The following is a 21,057-nucleotide window of genomic DNA, read 5'->3' as shown; positions in this document are numbered from 1 at the left end:
GAGCTAGCATGGGTTGGTGCTAATGGAATCTTTTCTCCTTAAAAGTCGGTCATCAGCACTTCCTTGGGCAATGGAGAACTGCCTCGAACAGAGACTCGGAATCCTGCTTCCACAAAGTTCTCTCTGGGGACCCTACTAGCATCCCTTACTGAGAAAGCCAGTCTTCCGGCTGTGATCGTGTCCCCATGTCCTCTGGATAAGAAACATCAAAAACTTCCTGTTCCCAGGGGAAAGGATTTCACCTAACATTCCCAATAAAGTCTAGTAAATAGATGTGTGAGTCACTTCATTGAGTTCTCTGAAGAAAGGTCCATGAATAGACTCTTTTATGAGTCACTTAGATACACTTGCTAGATGAGAACTATCTCAAAGTGGTTTCTATAAAGGGGAGGGGGGTGGTAGAGAGATGTGTAGAGCATTTCCTCTTCTGCTTGAGCAAGCACAAGCTGGGGAAAGGCTCACAGCTCTGATTCACGCAGTGCCGTGGTTTCTCCTTGTCCCGGGCCCTGGGTGCATCCTCAGATCCCTGCTGTAGCCGTGGGGCTAGAGAACTCTGTACAGCAGTCCCACTGAGATGAAGGACGCACACAAGAACATTTGGAAATTTGAGGATCTGCCCACCACTCGAAAGGATGGCCGGACAAATGCACAGCCATGGGGAGTTGGGGACATCACTGTCTTTCTGGATCTTTCTTGATCCTCTGAGCATGGCCACTGTGTCATACCTGCAGGACCCCGGGAGGACTGAGGAGTCACCATCCTTTTTTATATCAAATGGGATAAAACTTAGTGTTTATGGGATTTTTCTGAAAGAGATATAGGGAGGCTAGAATTAGCTTTGAAATAAGCCTGGGGTTTGAAGCCAGAGGTTGGCTAGGCTACAGGTCTTACAAGAGTTGGAGTCAGGAAGGGAGAGACAGGGAGAAGGGGGAGAGAAGGAGAGAAAAGGGGGAGGGGGAAGGAGGGAGTGAGGGAGAGTGGGAGAAAAAGAAAGAGAGGAGAGAATGGGGAAGACAGAGAGAAAGAGGTGGGGGAGACAGACAGACAGACAGACAGACAGACAGACAGCAGATGGATCTGGAGCCTAGGAAGAGATGTGTTGCAGAGCTCCGAGATGGGTGGGGAAGAGAATGTTCCAGTGTTCACAAAAGCTGTCTGTCTGTCCAGGAAGACAAAGGGTCCAGAGCCCCCTAATCAGAAGAGCATGTGCTGGTATAATGCCTTGCTGACACGTTCTAAAATTTCCTCATAAGTTCTGAACAGAAACCTGTCGGCATCTTTCATCAGGTCTCTCTCACAAAACCAATGCACCTGTGCTAGGCAGGTCCTCCAGGATTTGTGTCTGTGTGTCTGTCTGTGGGTATCAGGACAAACAACCTTGGACTCCTCATCCCTTAGTCTCCCAAGCAAGGGAAAGAGGTTCTTCCTGCTACCATTGAGAGAACTTAGACATAAGTTCCACCAGACACTGGGGTGCTTGGGAAAGGGCTTCTCCCGTGTCTCCCATTTCATCTGGCATGAATGAGGATGGACAACCTGGATGCAGACACAGTCTTTGTCCTCAACAGACTCATTTCCAACAATTCTCAGACAGTAAACCCTTTGCAGAAAAACTGTAACAAGGTGGCTGACTTGTGGTTTTACTGATGTGAACAGACACCATGACCAAAGCAAGTCTTATAAAGACAATATGTAATTGAGGCTGGATTACAGGTTCAGAGGTTCAGTCCATTGTCATCAAGGCAGGAACATGGCAGCTTCCAGGCAGGCATGGTGTGGGAAGAGCTGAGAGTTCCACATCTTCATCTGAAGGTTGCTGACAGAAGACTGGCTCCCAGGCAGCTAGGATGAGGGTCTTATAGCCCACACCCACAGTGACACACCTACTCCAACAAGGCCACACCTCCCAACAGTGCCACTCCCTGGGCCAAGCATATAAAAAGCATCACAGTGGCATATATATATATATATATATATATATATATATATATATATATATACATACATACACACACACACATACACACACATATATATATATAAAGTGTTTGGTGTTATGTACTTAATAAATAAATATAAATGTGTGTTAAAGGTCCAGTTTCCTTTGGATTTTGTTATTGCCATTGTTACTTTGTGGTGTTACTGTTGAAATGGCTTTCTAGAAATTTTCTTTTTACTTATAACATTATTACCAAAGAAAGAATGAGAGGACACTTGACTTGCCAAATAAGGAATTAAGGCATGCATACTTGGCGAGCTGGATTCTCATACTACAGACATGATGAAAACCCAATGACTATGCAGTTTCCTTGGACCTTCAGTCATTCACATGTGCACGCATATGTACATACACATACATGCACGCACACACACTCACACACACTCACACATGCATGTGCACACACTCCTGCCCGGACCATCTCATTCCGCCCCGCAGGTGACAACCCACCTCTGTGGTGCTGGTGTCTAATGCAGCGTTAAATCTATGTTTGTCGAGTGAATGGGTAAAGGAATGAGGAACTTGGCTGGAAATGTGTTCCTTGTTCCATGATTTCAAGGCCGAGTGAAGAAGTGACTTCAAGGCTTCAGTAGGGCTTTGTCTGTGTTGCCGTGCCTTGGGTATAATACTTACACACATACACAGGGAATTGATGATGTCCAGGGTGGACAGGGTGGCATTGGGGGAAAGAAAACGTTTGAGCCTGAGCCGGGGATACATGTTGCAGCCATAGCCACTTTGGAAGCCGAGACAAGAGAATCATGTGAGCCTAAGAATTTAAGGCCAGCTATACAACATAATAAGACTCCAACTAATAAATACGTAAGTTACTTTCTCTTTAGAAATCCTCTTTATTTCTTGAAAGAGCTCTCTAAAGTATATTGATACATTAATAGAAGAGGCTGGAATGAATTATAAATTGGCATTCCCAGAATTAAGTGCTATACAGGGCTGGCGAGATTTCTCCACAGTCAAGGTGCGTACTGTTCGTGCAGAGGATCCGAGTTTGGTTCCCAGCAACCATCTGTAACTCTGGCTCCAGAGGATTCAGCGCCCTCTCCTGGCCTCCTTGGGTACCTGCATGCATGTGGTGCACATAAACTCACGCAGGGGCACACACTTATAAATGAAAGTAATAACTCTATTCTTTTTAATTTAAGAAGAAAACGGGCAGGAGACGGATGGAGAAAAGGTATGTGGTCCCCATGAGTAATTTGCCTTGCCACTCAAAACCTGCTCTGAAATCCAAACTTGAGTGGACTCCGAGTCTGTTCCGACTTGCTGAAGTGTGTCACAGCCACTTCCTATGTACTGGGAAGTGAGGGGTTACTAGAGATGGAAACACAAACAAACCCGAGGTTACATACCCACTGTGTTAGCATGGTGTGTGGGACTGCTCGCTGAGCGAACAGAGTCTTCAAGTTAATACAAAAAATACACTTGATAAAAAGAGGTGGCTAATGCTTGGAGACAATATCTATGATTCCAATTTTCCAAAGAAGGAGGAGGAAGAGGATTCTGGTCTTATTGCTTCTATATGAACATGAGGTTTCTGCACATACTATCTCATTCAATGGCCTTCTGTATCTTTAAAAAATGAGAGGGTAGCTAGCTCTCCTCTACTTAAGGAACCTGTCTGCTTGATGCTGAGATGAGAAACCTTGGGGCCCAGTGCCTGGCTTCACATTCTTAGAGCATACCAGAAGAGGACAGGGAGAGAGAAAAGACAGGCCAGGCTGCCTGGGGCCATTGGGCTGGCTAGGGTAGCTGACCCAATGGTGCTGAAGGAGTCGATTCTGGCAGCTGGGCTGTTTGCCTTCAACTGCGTTCTTTGTATACTTTCATTTAGCAATGCCCTTCCCTTAGCAGGACCATCAGTTCCCATCCACATGTAGCCCTTCATGGGAAAGTACGAACATCACAGACGTACAGGCTGGGTTACCAGACTCCCACACAACACTCCCAAGGCTGCCAACCTCCTGTGCCTGCTCCATCCAACACCAATCAGCCACATTTGATAGGCAAGCCCTCCGGGGGAAACTCGAAGTCCATTCAGCCTCGTAGATTGTCAGCTGAAATTAGCTGCTTCTGAGATGTACGCATGTATTTCGAATCTGGCTGTTTTCTCACAAGCGGGATTCAGCCTGGGGGTCAGGGACAGGAGGCGAGGCCTGGGAGGGTTGTAGAAGGTTCTTCTGTGGTCCATTTGTGTCAGCGAGGTGGTGGGAAAGCACTGAGATCTGCTGCGGTTGCAGGCTGGTGAGATCCGAGCTGTTCTGCTGACCACAGATCGGCCTAAATCACCCTCAACTCTCATCCAAAGGCCCAGAGTATGCATGCCTTTGGCTGGTCAGACCCCCCTACCCCCACCCACCCTGCGGTGTGTGGTGTTTAATCTGAATCTGTCAGCCTTAGGCAAAAAGGGACCCAAAATAGATGGACAGATAGCCAAGCAGAGAGTAGGCGGATGGAGCCAGTGGGAGGGGGCGTCCTGTGAGAGCCAGGGTGGAGCTGCTGGCCTGGAGTCAGGGGGTTGGTATGGAAGATGTAAACTGGCTATGGAGAGGAACCATGCTCAGAAAAACTTAGGACACCAGTTACTTACGGAGGAAGTAAGAAAGAGTTGGAGAGAGAGACGGCATTTGGCCACAACCTGCCATTCCTATGGGAGAAGCAGCCGAAAGGCCCTGCAGAGCACCAGTGGATGTCCCGCTGTGTGCCCAGAGGGGGACAAACAAGACAGCACAGAACAAAATAAAACAGAGTTAAAGTGACAGGGAAGATGGGCTTTCTAACCTCACAGTGTCACCAGCACTCAGAGGACAATCAGCCGCGGGGTATGCTGGTCAGTCTCGCTGTCCAGCTCAGTGGACCATTAAAGGATCTGTGCTGGCCAAAGCGCGGCAAAAATCCCTACCACCACCACCCCGCACACCCCCACCTCACCTCCCACCCTCCACTCCCCATCCCCCACCCCAAAGCTGAGCAGTCACCAGGAACAGATACATTCCTTTCATCTCTTCCCACCACCTCCCCCTGGACACTTCTTTATTTCAAAGACTGTTTTCCTACGCCTGGCCAGTGCTCCACCCAGGCCCCTTGTCGCCAGTTCTCCATGCTGTGAATGCAGAGAGCTTGCCAAAATGCTCAGTTGTTTACATCATTCCCTGCTTAATTCCTGCTAGCATCTGATTCCTGATATAAGGGTGTTGGGGGCTCATGCTTTAAGGGGTGAGTGAGTCCTGAAGAGAGATGGTGAGGTTGTTCAAGAGTTGGGTGCCTGGGGCTAGAGAGATGGCTCAGTGGATAAGAGCACCGGCTACTCTTCCTGAGGTCCTGAGTTCAAATCCCAGCAACCACACGGTGGCTCACAACCACCTGTAATGAGATCTGATGCCCTCTTCTGGTGCTACAGTGTACTTCCATTCAATCAATCAGTCAATCTTTGGGGCAGAGTGAGTGGGGCTGGAGCAAGGAAGAAAAAAAGAAGAGTTGGGTTCATATATAAGGCAAGGATACCCCTGTTGGCTCATCCACCGGCCTTTCCACTTTTCTTGGAGCTAGCATGTAGCATGAGGTCCTTGCCAGGTGTGGCTGTCTCATCTAAAACCAGGAACCTCTCTCCCTTAGAAGTTGCCCAGTCCTGGGTGTTTTGCTATAACAACACAAAACTATCTAAGACGGAGTAAAATATGAATGGCTTTGAAGTGACATTCCTTGTTTTTCCAAGATTCTTTCCCCACCTGCCCCTCAGCCTCATGTCTCGCCCCTTAGGCTACAGACGCTCCGTGCTCTGCTCATTCTGAGACGCACACCTGCCCCTGAGCATCCCAGCGAGTCATGGCCTCATCTGCCTCGAGTCTCGTTTCCCTCTGACGTGGCAGCTCCTTGCACCTCATAGACGCCTATGGTCTTGGATGATTAGTGTCCTCCAGGACTCCGCACGCGCTCTGTATCCATAGGGCCGTATCTCCGGCCTCGTCGAGGTGGGAACCTCTCTAAACTCTCTCCCTTACCTAGACCCATGACATTGGGTGTGAAGTGCTTGTGGGTGTGACAATGCTGGTATGGACCGCTGGCTTCCCCGAACTGCGCTGTCTACCCCATAATGACCTGAATTGATCCTGCTGGTCACTTTTCACAGCGACCCAGAGTCTTTCCCAGTCTCAGGTTTGTAACCCCTTGCGCTTTTCCACCCACACCCCAGTAGCCGAATAACAACTCAGAGGCTTTATTTATTTATGAATAAATGCCTAGGCCATAAGCCTTGGCTCGTTCCCCGACTAGCTGGTAACTTATATAACCCGTTTAAACTATTCCATGTCTTCCACAAGGCTAGTTACCTCGCCTCAGTTTCAAGCATCTGAGTTCCTCCGAGTTTGGGGTGAATCTCCCGCCTCTGACTATCTCCCAGAGTTCCAATCTCTCTACCAGAACTCTCACCCTCTACTTCCTACCCTTTTGCTAATAGGCCATCAGCTTTTTATTGACAGGTGATGCTTCCACACAGAGCACAGAGATTCCATCCCTACGCTGGTCTTGTTATTCGTGACCACAAGCCCAGCTGTAATGGGTACCAGTCCTTGAGGCTGGCACAAGAGGGCTCTCAGACAGCAGAGGGTGAGCCAGGAATCCTCTAAGGTCCTACCGTCAATCTTAAGACTACCAAGGAGAGAATGGATAGGAAACTTTCCTAGGTCTCTGACAGGTTGCACCATCCAGATTACCACCATCTGGCCAGTCCCTATGCCCCAGCTTCGAGTTAGTGGACAGACAGGGAGAAGGTAAAGCAAGGACCGACCGTCTTTCCATCTGTGAGAAATCGGGGGCGGGAAGTGTGTCCCCCAACTCTGACATTCAAAGCCTATGAAACTCCCCTTAGTCCTTGTAGATCCTAGTGTTTGTCACAGTCCTGGACGCGTAGTAGCTGCTTAAATATTTCCTGAGTAGCAGAACGAATGAGCAAGCAGTCACTTGTGTTGGAAGAGTATGGGGCGGTTCTGAAAGCAGAAGGGTCAGGTGCAGAGTTGCGGCTAGTCAGATGCCATGTGACCTGGAGCATCCCTCTGACTCGTTAATCTGAAATAACGATTCTGACACTAGGACCGAGCTTTTAGGATTTATTTAATATATGTAAACCGATTAGCCACAGACTTGTCCCATAGCACACACTCAGTGCTGGCTTCTGAAGGAACACTGCAGGTGGGAGCTAGGTTATTCCCAATGCCAAGCACACACACACACACACACACACACACACACACACACACACACACACACACACATACACCCATAGTCATTATTTGTAAAGAAAATTGTTTATTCACATCTGTAAAGATGATTAAATAACAAAAATGGCTAAGATAATGAATCCTTTTATGTATATTCAATACATCTGAATAGAACGTTTTTATTAATTCTTTCAAGACTTCATACATGCTGCATACAGTGTATTTTTTATTGTGCCGCTAATGCACACATATCGGCATATCTTGCCAGGCCAGCTGTAGTGTTCATAGCTGACACTACAGTTTGTCTGAATGTATGTCTTAGTTAGGGTTTCATTGCTGTGAAGAGACACCATGACCACAGCAACTCTTATAAAGGACAGCATTTAATTGGGGCTGGCTTACAGGTTCAGAGGTTCAGTCTGTGATCATCATGGAGGGAAGTGTGGCAGCATTCTGGCAGGCATGGCGCTGTAGGAGCTGAGAGCTCTACTCCATGTTCCAAAGGCAGCTAGGAAGATTGACTTCCAGGAAGCTAGGAGGAAAGTCTCAAAGCCCACCCCCAAGTGACACACTTTCTCCAACAAAGCCACACCTACTCCAACAAGGCCACACCTCCTAATAGAGCCACTCTCTGGGCTAAGCAAATTCAAAACACCACCATATATATGCACATATATGTATCTATAAACAAACGTATAGCTATATGTGTCTGAATAAGATAAGATTTATAATCTTATTATAGGTTGTATCAACTGACATTTCACAAGACTCAAGTCTGAGTATTAGGAGAACTAGAGGTTAATTTTGTAAGCTAGTGATATCTCCAGAGTTTTCTGAGCTAATGTCTTTCCTGCTATTCTGTTATTGAAAAAAGCCTCTCACAAAAACTATCATGATAATAGGTTGTAATTGGTAGGTGTCATGTCTTGACCACAATACCACAATACATATGGCTCCCATACTGCTTTCTGGTATGTCCTTGGTTTGTAATGTGAAGTTGAGGAACAGGAGACTGCTTTGAGGGAGATCTCAGTGGGGATACCTCACGGTGCAATTTGCCTTTTGGGGTCTCCTTTCTTCATTACTCCCGGAGTGAAAGCTAGAAGAAAAACAAAGAAGGAGCAGAAAATGGAGCAGTGGAAATTGTGTCTTATTCTGACTTGTCTGTGGGAACAGCCACCTTCGCCTTCCCCTGCTTGGCCCAGAAACGCCTGGTTCTGAAAAGAATGTCACAGAACCTGGTTCTCTCTCCTCGCCTGTCACTTGTAACTCAACGCAGAGAGTGGGAGGGGGGAATCTTCCCAAATACTACCAAATAGCCTTGGATATTCCTTTACATGCCACACCCATGACATCATCCGAATGCCTGGTCACCAAGAAATGCACTTCCTCTTGGCTTTTAGAATTCCTTACATAGTAAGATGCATTTCTAATTATATTACAAATGAAAGCCAGATGCTTAGAGCACTTTAATTCGAAACTTCTTCCCAAGACTTGTTCCAACACGGTTGGCGTGGGGGTGCTCTTTGGCTCGCTTTTCCTCCTGTGTATTTCCCAGATTTAACAACCTCAAGTACTTTTTCCTGGGAATTTACAAGTCTGCCTTCGACAGAAAATTGTTTATACCGCTGACCTTTCAAGAGACACAAATCCGAGCGTTGGTTGAACCAAAGGTTAATATCGAAGGCTGGAGGTATTTCTGGGGTTTGCAGAACCATTCTTAGAATCAGGAAGGAACTTTCTAGATGATTGCCCCTTCAGTTTGGCCAGACCTTGGCTTTCACCTTCTTGCCAATGAAACAAGAGTGCTTTGTTATAACCGCGAATTAACGCACGCACGTAGCATCTTGCCTCCAGCATTCTGCTGCTCATGCTATCGGGAAGTACAAAAGAAACAAACCTTAACACAGAAAACAAACCTCTTTCCTCCTGGGGTCTCACCAGGTCGGTCGTCTGCTCCTTCATACACTAGTCTAGCTTAAGGCTTTCCCATATCACAATGGGACTTTATGTCCACACCACAGCTGGGAGGGAGGAGAGGGGAGGTGGGAGGGGAGAAGGGAAGGGAAAGGGAAGAAAGGAGAGAAGAGGAAGGAGAGAGGGAGAGGGAGAGAGAGGAGAGGGGAGAGTAAAGAAGTGGGGCCAGGCCTGAGCTTGACATCTTTCAGAATGGCCAGGAGAGGCAGGACCAGAGAAGACATCTTTAGCTTCTGTTTCCCTTCACCCAGGAGTCATTTGCATAAATTAGGTAGGGGGAGCCTGAGGCCTGTTATAAGCCCTCTGACTGGTGTATGGGGTGGAACAAAACATTGAAGGGTTACATCTCTTGTCTTACACCAGAGCAAAAAACTCCTGGCCCTTCCCAGCACCTGCCTTGTCTCCTCTGCCTCTGCCCTGCCACCTCGTGCTGGGGGAGAGAGAGAGACAGAGACAGAGACACAGAGAGACACACAGAGAGAGACACACAGAGAGAGAGGGCCTCTCACTATGGAGCGCTCATTCTCATCTAAGCCTGAGTTCAGGCTCTCAGGCTCACTGTTGACAGGTCAAAGGCCACCTCCTCCATGCAGTGTCCCCAGCTTCCTCCGCTGGTTAGCGTTACCATTACAGACCCCAACCATGGGGGGCCATGGCTACCTTTCCATTTTCTCATGGGTCAGCACCAGCATAAACTCGTTGCTCTCTTCTGACCATGGATGGAGTGTGAGCAGACACTTCACACTTCTGACCATGGATGGAGTGTGAACGGACACTTCACACTTCTGACCATGGATGGAGTGTGAGCAGACACTTCATACTTCTGACCATGGATGGAGTGTGAGCAGACACTTCACACTTCTGACCATGGATGGAGTGTGAGCAGACACTTCACACTTCTGACCATGGATGGAGTGTGAGCAGACACTTCACACTCCTGACGCCTTGACCTCCCCTCCACACAGAGAGTGCAATTATTAGATAAAATAAACCCATTCAGGGCTGAAGAGAGGGCTCAGGGGTTAAAAATACATGGTACTTCTACCAGAGGTCCTGAATTCAATCCCTAGTACCCGCTTCAGGCTGCTTACAGACCTCTGTAACTCCAGAGGATCTGACTCCTCTGGCCTCTGTGCATATGTACCTACACACACACACACACACACACACACACACACACACACACACACATGCAAACACACACACATACTCACACACAAACACACATGCATGCAAACACACACACATACTCACACATGCATGCGCGCGTACACACACACAAACACACACTTCTAAAAATTATTTTTAAAATAGAGTTGAGCATAGTACTGCATGCCTTTAATCTCAGCACTTGGGATGCCAAGGCAGGTGGATCTCTCTGAGCTTGAGGCCAGCCTAATCTACATAGTGACTTCTAACCACTGAGCCATCTCTCCATCCCCCCAAAATTATTGAAAATAAATAAATCTCTCTGTTAAGTTTTGTCGGAGTTATATCATAGCAACAGCAGAGAAATGGAAACAGTCGTCAAGCCATGGAAAACTATGTCAACCCTTGGCTCTTGTTCACTCTTGGGTCTGCCCCTTCCGTGCAGGTGGCCTGCCTACCTATGAGCCTGGCTCATTGTGTGTGTGTGTGTGTGTGTGTGTGTGTGTGTGTGTGTGTGTGTGTGTGTGTGTGTGTGTGTCCTGAGGCATCAGGAAGGGAAGGGCAGGTGAAGATGAAAACTGGCCTCAACTACACAGCAAGAACAGAGAGCCCTCACTTCACCTTCTTCATCTTCTACCAGGATCTTCAGGCTCCAAAAGTGGATATAACATTATGGAACTACTACCAGATAAAACACATGCTTAGCTATATCCTAAATACTCTGAGACCTCTAAATTGTGTAGAACTAATCCTTCCAGGACTAACAGCAAGGAGAAAGGACAAGAACACAGCTCCATGCATTCCGAGGCATTCCACTAGAGTTTTAGGGACCTCCATTCAGGCCAAACTTGGATTCAGGACTTTCGATGCTGAAAGTGACTTTAGAACTTGTCAGTGCATGAAACAGGACTGGGGTTTAATGAAGATTTTAAAATATAGGCTCAAGCATGGGGTCAAGAGAACAAACAGTGCTAAAAAACTCAGCCTAGAGGTTGGGCTTCTTAAAGCACAGTCATGGCCCATTAGGCGCTGGAGAGATGGCTCAGCAGTTAGGTAGCTCAAAACCTGCTCAGTGAATCTGACGTCCTCTTCTGGTGTCTGTGGGCACTGCACACACAGTATGCGCTCACAGAGACCCTCAAACACATAAATAAAAACAATCCATCTTCCAAACAAAATAGATGCACAGCTCACTGATTTTTACAATGCTGCATACAGGATTTTGTTAGGGTTTAAAGTTATTAACTTATCAGCGAGTGGTTTCTGTGAGGTACCTGGTAGAACGGCAATAGATAACTTAAAGTCTAGCCCACAGGCATTCAGGAAGATCCAGCATCTTTACTGCACTATTGCACGTAGTATTTGTCTGAGGTCCTCAGGTCATGTCTGGGGAAGGAGTAAGGTTCTATCTACCAAAGTCATAGACACAGGCACGAAGCCTGACTTCCTGTCGTAAACTATCTCTATATGAAAGCAATGTTATCTCTGTGTTAGCAACCTTCTCAGCAATTATTGGGGCTAGAATTCATGCTTTGCATTTAGTGAGTGGCTTTAGTTGGGCTCTGGGATGAGGGCTCCTGTCCTCTCTCATGTCCCCATGACTTTCCTGACTTCCTGTCCTGTCTCAGACCGGTTCCCTGAGGTTGTGAAATACCGACGATGTCTGCTCTTAAGAATCACACGGCAGACATAGTAACCAAGAGTCAGGTGAAGATGAAATCAGCACACCACGGAGACGAACTGAAAATGAAGTTTCTGACCAGGAACAGGAAACAGTGATAGGCAGAGCCCAGGTGTGAACAGGGACAGGGAGCCAGCAGAATGGACACATTTCACCTTTGACCTTTGAGGAGAGGGGAAACAGGAGTCCGGGATACCTAGTTACCATGGTTACAACAGGCTCTCCGGTTGGTTTTTTTGTTTTGTTTTGTTTTGTTTTTTTAGGTAGCCATCTTGCAAGCTCTTGTTTTGGATTTAGATGGCACAAATATTGTTACAAATAGACTAACTGTCTAGCTGGTCCAGCCACCACAGGGCAGAAACAGAGACTCTATCATTGTTGCCTTTTAGCACGTCCAATCCTTCCCAAGGGCTTTGGGGAGAATCCTCAGAGATAAGCATCTCACGCCTCCTCTGCAGCCCATAGGTGCGTTCACTCAACAAAGCAAGCAGTGGGGGAAATCTAAACCTGACACTGTAATGCAGTTCCAGAGGAGAGGCCACGGGGTACAGCAAGTTGGCCCAGACTCTCAGGTACCCTGTGAGAGTTACTATAAAATTCTAAATGCTCCAAGAATGGGATATACTGTTTAAGCTCTTAAAGCTCTATCAAAACCAGGACCCCTGAAACTCTTAGATGTTTGTATCTGGTACCTTCAGTTATGGGGGAGCTCAGATTCAGCCCAAGGGAGGAATGTCATGCTGGCATGCACAGAGCATCTCACCCAAGTGGATGCACTCAACTAAGCTGAATCGTCGGAGAATCAAATGGGAGCCTAGCGTGCTTTGAGCCACCATTTGTGGAACCTCCATCTGCCTGGCTTCAGGAGTTTTCTTAATGTGAATTTCCTGTGTGTTGTCCTTGTGATAATAGCTGAGGATGGATATATACATATATATCATACACACACACACACGCACACACACACACACATACACACACACACACACACACACGCACACACACAGTGCTGGAGAGTTAGCTCAGTAATTAAGAGCACTGGATTCTCTTGCGGAGGACTTGGGTTTGGTTGTCAGCACCCACATAGTGACCCACACCATTTGTAACTCTAGTTTCAGAAGATGCAGCGCCCTCTTCTGGCCTCCATGGGCTCCTGCACACACATAATACACATACACACATTCAGACACACACATTTATTAAATTAGTAAATTCTAAAGAGAATAAGAGCTTCGAGTGGATGGAAGTGCCTCAGAGCACACCCAAGAAACACTTTTTTGACAAACCAGATATCAAATAACTTGCCTTTGCTCAAAGTACTTTTTTTAGTGTATAAAACACAACAGAGGCGTAACAATGGTCTCTCTACATTCAGACTCTATACATGTGAGTCGGGGCTTCTTACAAACAGTTCAGAAACCATTGACACCTGACATGTTTTTGAAGTGTGGTGTCCTAACTTTATATTGGAAAGAAAAGCACTAGAGGATAGCAGACTGCTTAAGTCCTGAGCATGTTTGCATATAGCCCTCCAAGGGAGTGTGTTCACCACCAACCATCTTACGTGGCCTCTGTTTGAATTCTCGTGCTGTCTGCTCTTCCAGTATATTATATAGTCCGGTGCTAGAATTCACCTCCTCATGCTCTTTGCCTCTGGCACTCTTGGATTACAGTGTGAGTCTAGTCGTCAAGTACCGAGCTCTACTTTTTTTTTTTTTTTAAGAAATGAATTTTGAGGAAGTGTAGAAATGAGAAATAGATTTCACGAAATGTTAAATGAGGCCCACCATTGACCCTTGACTATTAGGAGTTTTAAGTGTTGCTTTATACATTTTTTATTATATTATTTTATATTATATTATTTTAGTGTGTGTGTGTGTGTGTGTGTGTGTGTGTGTGCACATGACTGTAGTTCCTTCGGCGGCCAGAAGGGGGCGTGGGCTCCCCTTAGAGCTAGAGTTACCTTTTGTTGCAAAGGATGCTGGGGAAACAAACTCAAGTCCTCTGTAAAAGCCTCAAATGTTCTTAACCACTGATACGTTTCTCGGATCCTTAAGTGTTACTGAACTTTTTTTTTTTAATGTAATGGGGGAGTCAGGTGGCTCAGCTGCAAAAGCACTTGTGGCCAAACCTGACAACCTAAGTTGGAACCCACAGGACCGAAAGAGACACTCCACTTCTCCGACCTGCACCGACACTGCATGGCATGCATGTATCTATAAGAACATACGTGAAAACACACACACACATGCGCGCGCCCAAAATACACACATGCATACACATGCGCACACACACAAGTATCTATGCCCTAGGTTCAGAGGAAAGAAGAAAGAAGAGAAAGAGTAAAACAAACATCTCTGAACTGGCCAATTACAGCATTTACCAGAGAAGCGTGAGCTCCCAAGACTTTTTATTAAGTGGGCAAATTGGTTACTGCCATCGGCATTCTTCTGTGGAGCCCACATTTTCATACTTTCCAGTTAAAAAGCACTGGACATGTCTGCTTCTCAGCCAGGACAGCCATAGGCCTTCCACTGCTAGCCCACTTGCCTATTTTCTTCCACCTTTTTCTATGAGATTATCTACTGCCTCATCTTGACCTACAAGCAAAGCCTCCAAAAATGAGTGTGCTGTGACTTATCTAGAAGTAATACCAAAATAAAATAAAATAAAATAAAAGTGGCTGCTATTTTTCTGTGCAGTTTTGTGTAAATTATTTCCATTTAAATAAGATGCAAATTTTGTGTAGCCACAAGACTTTTGTTTCTGCTTCTCAAGACTTCTGTTTCAAGAGTCATTACCTTCTGCCGCTTGGGATAATGTGGAGAAACGTGTGCTGTGACTGAAAAGTAGCACTTATTCCCCTGTCATGGCACTTGTAGGTCATCACACGGATGCTTGCAGGCATCACACAGACAAGAAAGGAGCTACCTAAAGGTAAAGATGGTGGCCTTTCTTTGAGGGACACTTATTCATCACCAAGTGCATGTAAGTACAGTAGGGCTCATGTTAGCAGATGTCACTTTCTGGCAATGGCTGCCATGGCCTATAAACACCCGGCATTCATCTCTTAAGGTCCTAATTCCATTCCTCCTGTAGGCTTTAATGCCAGAAACAAGGACACGGTGTCCCTTGTTCTTTTATACTTTGGAAGGTGTGTTATTCTCAGGTTGATTTTCTTCTATCAACAAAATATCCTGGCCATTTATGAGACTTTGAGTTGCCATGAACTAGAACTTTCTAGATAAGAAGTTGGTTTTTGTTGTTGTTGTTTGTTTTTTTTTTTTTACATCCCAGGATGTAGCAGATATGATGAAATCTCAAATCATGATAAAAGGTCTCCTCTTTCTCCTTCTTCAACATAGTTTTGGTGCATAACCCAGGCTGGCCTTGAGCTCAGGATCCTCCAGCCTCCATGTCCCAAGTGCCGAGATCAGAGAAGGGCTCGGCCACATCTGCTCTGGAAGCTACTTCTGGCAACGTGTGTGTCTTTCACCTGCTCCTTTTAGCTTCAACTTGATGTGTTATGGATGTCACATACTAGCACCCTGACCTGAGGAGAGCAGGGGGAGAGAAGAGGAGCTAAGATGTTCCCTGTTTCTCTAGGTCACAGCCCCTGACTTGAAGCATTCCGTTCACCCTCAGGGGGATGCAGCTGCAGCAGGCACTAACTCTGACTCTCCTTATCTCAATCTAGTAAATTCCTGATGATGGTATCTGCACTCTCAAGATGAGTTTTGGTTCTAAGACTGGGAATCAAATTCAGAGCTTTGTGCATGCTACCAAGCTCTACCACCAAGCTATGTCCCAGCCCAAGAAGGTTTCTTAAAAATGCATTTTATGGGGGCTGGAGAGATGGCTCAGCAGTTAAGAACACTAACTGCTCTTCTGAAGGTATTGAGCTCAAATCCCAGCAACCACATGGTGGCTCACAAACATCCGTAATTAGATCTGATGCCCTCTTCTGGTGTGTCTAAAGACAGCTACAGTGTACTTACATATAATGATAAATAAATATTTGGGCTGGAGCGAGCAAGCAGAGCCAGGGCGAGTGGGGCCTGGTGAGGAGGGCTGAGGTGAGTTCAATTCCCAGCAATCACATGGTGGCTCACAACCATCTGTACAGCTTCCGTGTGCTCATAGACATAAAGTAAATAAATCTTTAAAAAAACCCACAAAACTCCTTTAAGAAAAATGTATTTTATGCCAGGTGATGGTGCATGCCTTTAATCCCAGCCCTTGGGAGGCAGAGGCAGGCGGATCTCTGAGTTTGAGGTCAGCCTGGTCTACAAAGCAAGTTCCAGGACTGCCTGGATTACACAGAGAAACCCTGTCTCAAAAACAAAACAAAATAAACAAAAGAGCAACAAAAACAAAACAAAACAAAATAATAACCAACCAACCAACCAACCACTGTTGTTTGTTTAGAGCCTAGCATACAATTTGGTACAAGTTAGGCACTGGATGAAAGATAATAATTTTGAAAGATAATAATGGCCAAAGATCCCACAAATGGAACACACACAGCTCTGTATCAGCCACATCTTTCCCCCCAAGCAGTGCTCCTGGGCTCTCATCTCTTGATGGTCTCCATTTCCTTAATCATCATATTTTTTTTGTGTGGTACCTACATAAATCTGCTGGACCCATCCATTATCCATGATTTTGATGTCCTGTATCCCCCACTAAACCTGGCTATTTGGTGCAATGTTTGAGTGTATCCCCCAACAGTTAATGTGTTGGGGACACATGACGGCAGCTCCAAGCACGTCTCCTAGAAGTTCTTTAAGGTTAAATGAGGCTATGAGCTTGGGATCTCTGTGATGGTATCAGTGGCTTCCTAAGGAGTGACGTAAGCAAGAACATCCTCCCAGACACCCGTACCATGACCCTGGACTCCCCTGCCTCCAGGACTTGGGAAATAGGTTTCTTTTCTTTAAAAATTAGCGAGGCTATGGGGAAAACATTGCTCTTGAGGGCTCCCCCACCTTGCCTTTCCTTCCCATGGTCCCCTTCAATTTTAAGCCACTTCTAAAGTGTCTTCTCCCGTACCCCGCCAGAAATAGAGCCCTTTGTTTAAACTCCAGAGCATTCAAGGTGTCTTCTCTGTAATGACATGCTGTGAGCCGCTGCTCTGGATGTACATGGGTTTAAGGACGTTTTACATCTACAGGCATCTATGAAATACTGGGGGAGGGGGGGTAGGAAAGAGCCCTAAGAAGAGACAGGACATGCTGATCTTCTCCCATGATTAGAACATGACATCCTACCGTCTCCTCCCTAAGAGCTAATCCAGCAGTATCAAAGCAAAGCGATCTTTGTTTACTAACACAGACATAGGAAATTGGTCTAGGTCTTGTGCGTTTCTGTGTATGGTCAACAGCATCAGGCAACAGCAGTGTTGACAGGCACGCTATTTAAGTCCTTTTCATTGTTCAGTGAGAAGTATAAAAAGTTTGGCCCTTTTTGTAAAGTGGCTGGGGACTGACTGATTTAATTTTGTCATTGCTGTTGTTGTTTGTTCTAAAGCCCTTGGGACATTTCGTCAGAGGACAGTTTAGGGAATTCAGAGTCAGAAGTTAGCACTGTCAACACCACCACGCCCACACAAGCCTCTCCTCAGGAGCCCCTGGTGCCTTGGTTCTCATGTAGGCTCTTCCTGCACTAAAGCCCACCACCCTGGACAACAGAAACCCAACCAGGCATCTCTCTTGTTTCCAGAGGCTGGAAGCTAAAACTAGAAATTCCACGTTATAAGGCCCAGTACTTACAATACTGTGTGCATCTTCGACACAGTTGTGACGTCTTTTTCGTCCAAATGAGACTTGGCAGCTCTCTAGTGTTATACAGAGGACCTGAACCTATCATCATGTTTGGTTAGCAACTAAGAGACTTTTAGGTTTTGCAAAAATCTGTGGTGAATGTGTTCTCTGAGTATGTTTTTAAAGGACTTTTACAAAGAAGTAGGAATGTGGTTGAAGTTATTACTACTAATGCTATGTGTAGTCCCGAATAAAAGAGATCAAATTGGCCTATGACATTTATTTACTTATTATTTACTTATTTATTCATTGTGAATTGCTCTTTTTTATTTTATAGATAGATGATAGATAGATAGATAGATAGATAGATAGATAGATAGATAGATAGATGATAGGTAGGTAGGTAGGTAGATAGATAGATAGATAGATAGATAGATAGATAGATGATAGGTAGGTAGGTAGATAGATAGATAGATAGATAGATGATAGGTAGGTAGGTAGGTAGATAGATAGATAGATAGATAGATAGATAGATAGATAGATAGATAGACAGACCCACAGAGGCCAGAAAATGGTGGCAGATCTCTTGGAGCTGGACTCACAGGTGGTTTCTACCCACCCAATGTTGGTGCTGGGAACCCAACTCCAGTCCCCTGCAAGAGCAATATGTACCCTTAACCACTGAGCCATCCTTCCAGCCCCAGTTGTAGACTTCTCCTGTGTTTCCGGAGAGAGGTTCAAATACTCAAAGGCAGTACTCTCAAAGTCTGGGACCGTAGCTCAGAAGCACAGAAAATACCCATTAGGCCTGGGATCCTAGATTCAGTCTCCAACATGGGAAAGGGGAGGGGGACAGAGATGCCTTGGTGAGGAAGAGTACAAGCATGGGGACCTGAGCCTGGCTCTCCAAAACCCACAGAAAGGCCAGAGAGAGGAGCAGAGAGAGACAGGAGGATCTCTGGGGCTCCTTGGCTGGCCAGCCTTGCTGGAGAAGGGCAGGTTCTAGTTTGGTGAGAGACCAGTCTCAAGGGAATGAGGCAGAGAGTCACACAGCAAGGCAAGCTGTGCCCTCCTCTGTGCCAAGAATACACACAAACACACACACACCCCTACACACACACCTCTCACATACCTGCACACATAAGAAATAAAATACTTTTCTAAAAAGAAAAGGGAGGGAGGGAAGTAGTATGTTCTGACATCTAAAGGGAAACAAACCCTGTTAAGGATTCTGTTTCCCAGATTATAACTAGGACGGTGGCAATGGGACGCTACAGATGTAAAAATCAAATCTCAGAGAGAGAGAGACCCATAAAGCAAAGATACCCTGAGCAGGAAGCTTCCAGAAACCTGCGTGGAGCTCAGACTGTCCTAAGGGCAGGAATGAGGGACTTCGTGACAGAGGATGCTGTGTGATGCTTGCAGGAAATCCAGTCTGCCTGGAGGAAGGCCACATGATGTCTCCTGGGAAATCAAGTCCGACATCTCCTGGATAATGCTGGAGGCGTACCAGACAAGATTACAAGATTAACTCAGGTCTAATCTTTCAGTCGCTGTCCGGAAAAAAAAAAAGCCCAGATTTCTGAGGAAACCCGAAATTGAACCCCCATGCTACTATACATCTTCAGAAGGACCCAACCCCACCTCCCTCCAGCTTTCTCCCTGACCCCATAGAGACTCCACCATACAATTGGTAAAGCATTCCTGCCCACTACCTCTGCCTGCCTTCAAAAGAACTGCTCCCCTCCACCTCTCATATAGACACATACACATATACCCTGGGCCTGAGTCAGAAACAAACAAATGTCATGTGCCCCCATGGTCACTCTAGACACTCACTGGGCATGTCTTTTTCTCCTATGAAACTTCTGCTTTTGCAGCTTACACCACCTAGATACCACCTCATCCGGAAGATTCCAGAATGCTCCCACCACACCTGCGGCACATCCCTCACCCAACGACTTCAATCAAACTGAATCATCAGGCCCGAGGAAGCCTCAATAAGGCACCCTGGCAATGCATACCCTGAAAATCTCTCTTGGGGATTTGTTTCCGTGACAAATTACTGAGTCTCGGCCAACCAATCACAGGCAGCCAACTACCTCTTTCGAAAGGTGCGCCTTCCTCAGCCATCTATCTCAGAGCGTCATCTCCTGCTCTCTGAGTATGATGGCAAAGCTTTCTGAGCCCAGACTGCTGGTGCTCCGTTAAAATGAGACCTTTTAAGAGAAGGTGATTTCTTCCTAGCCAAAAGAATGGAGTCTATCTCTGGCCCTGGGTGGGCACATGACATGCAGCTCTGTTTCAAGGTGAGAGCATTATGTCCCATTGGCTCCTTCCATAGAGTTAATCTAGGGCCTCTGAGATCCAATAACCTGAGTTCACTCCCTGGGACCGGCGTGGTGGAGAAAGAGAGAGAGAAACTGAGTCCCATAAGTTATCCTCTGATTTACACACTTACACTACGCGTACACACACATGCCTATTCACACAGACATCCACATCTGTATGTATACAAACACAGAAGCACATGTGCCCACAGGTATTCACACAAAATAAATTAAAACTGTGTAATTTAAGAGGTTGTTCTTGAATGATTTATTTGGTTTTATTTTATGTATTGGTGTTCTGCCAACTTGTAGGTGTGTGTGTGGAGGTGGGGGTGGTGTCAGATCCCCTGGAGCTGAACTTACAGACAGTTGTGAGCTGCCATGCGGGTGCTGGGAATTGAACCCCCGGCCATTTGGAAGAGAAGCCAGTGCTCTTAACCGCTGAGCCATCTCTTCAGCCCCCAAAGTTTGTTTGTTTTCAAGAGTTAATTTAGCTGGACCTGCCAATCACATGGTCTCAGAAGACTGATTCACCCAAAGCGATGTTAAGGAGATTGGGGGATAATTACCCCCTTGGTGAGCTAGCCTATCCTTCCCAGAAATCCTCAGGCACGAAGCATCTCACCAAGCCACCACCCTGTGGCTCTGCTCCTCAGAACAAAGCAATTTCATCTTCTCTCCTCCACCCCTACCCCCACCCCAGATCCTGGTATGCTTTCTCCAGCTTCCTCCTTACTCTCTGACGTCTGCGTGAGGCTGCTTACAAATGGCCTGTTTTTCACCCCTCTGCTTCTCCTCCTCCTCCTCCTCCTCCTCCTCCTCCAGGCAGCTGCCAAGATTGACAGTTCACCCATTCTGTCGCTTTTCTCACTGTCTCTTCATAATATTTTGCTAGAGCTTCCTTTCCAGTCTGGCGTAAAGATTTTTT

The sequence above is a fragment of the Mus musculus genome, chromosome 5, assembly GCF_000001635.26.
Source record: "Mus musculus strain C57BL/6J chromosome 5, GRCm38.p6 C57BL/6J".
Taxonomy (NCBI): domain Eukaryota; kingdom Metazoa; phylum Chordata; class Mammalia; order Rodentia; family Muridae; genus Mus; species Mus musculus.
This window is presented reverse-complemented; position numbering follows the sequence as displayed.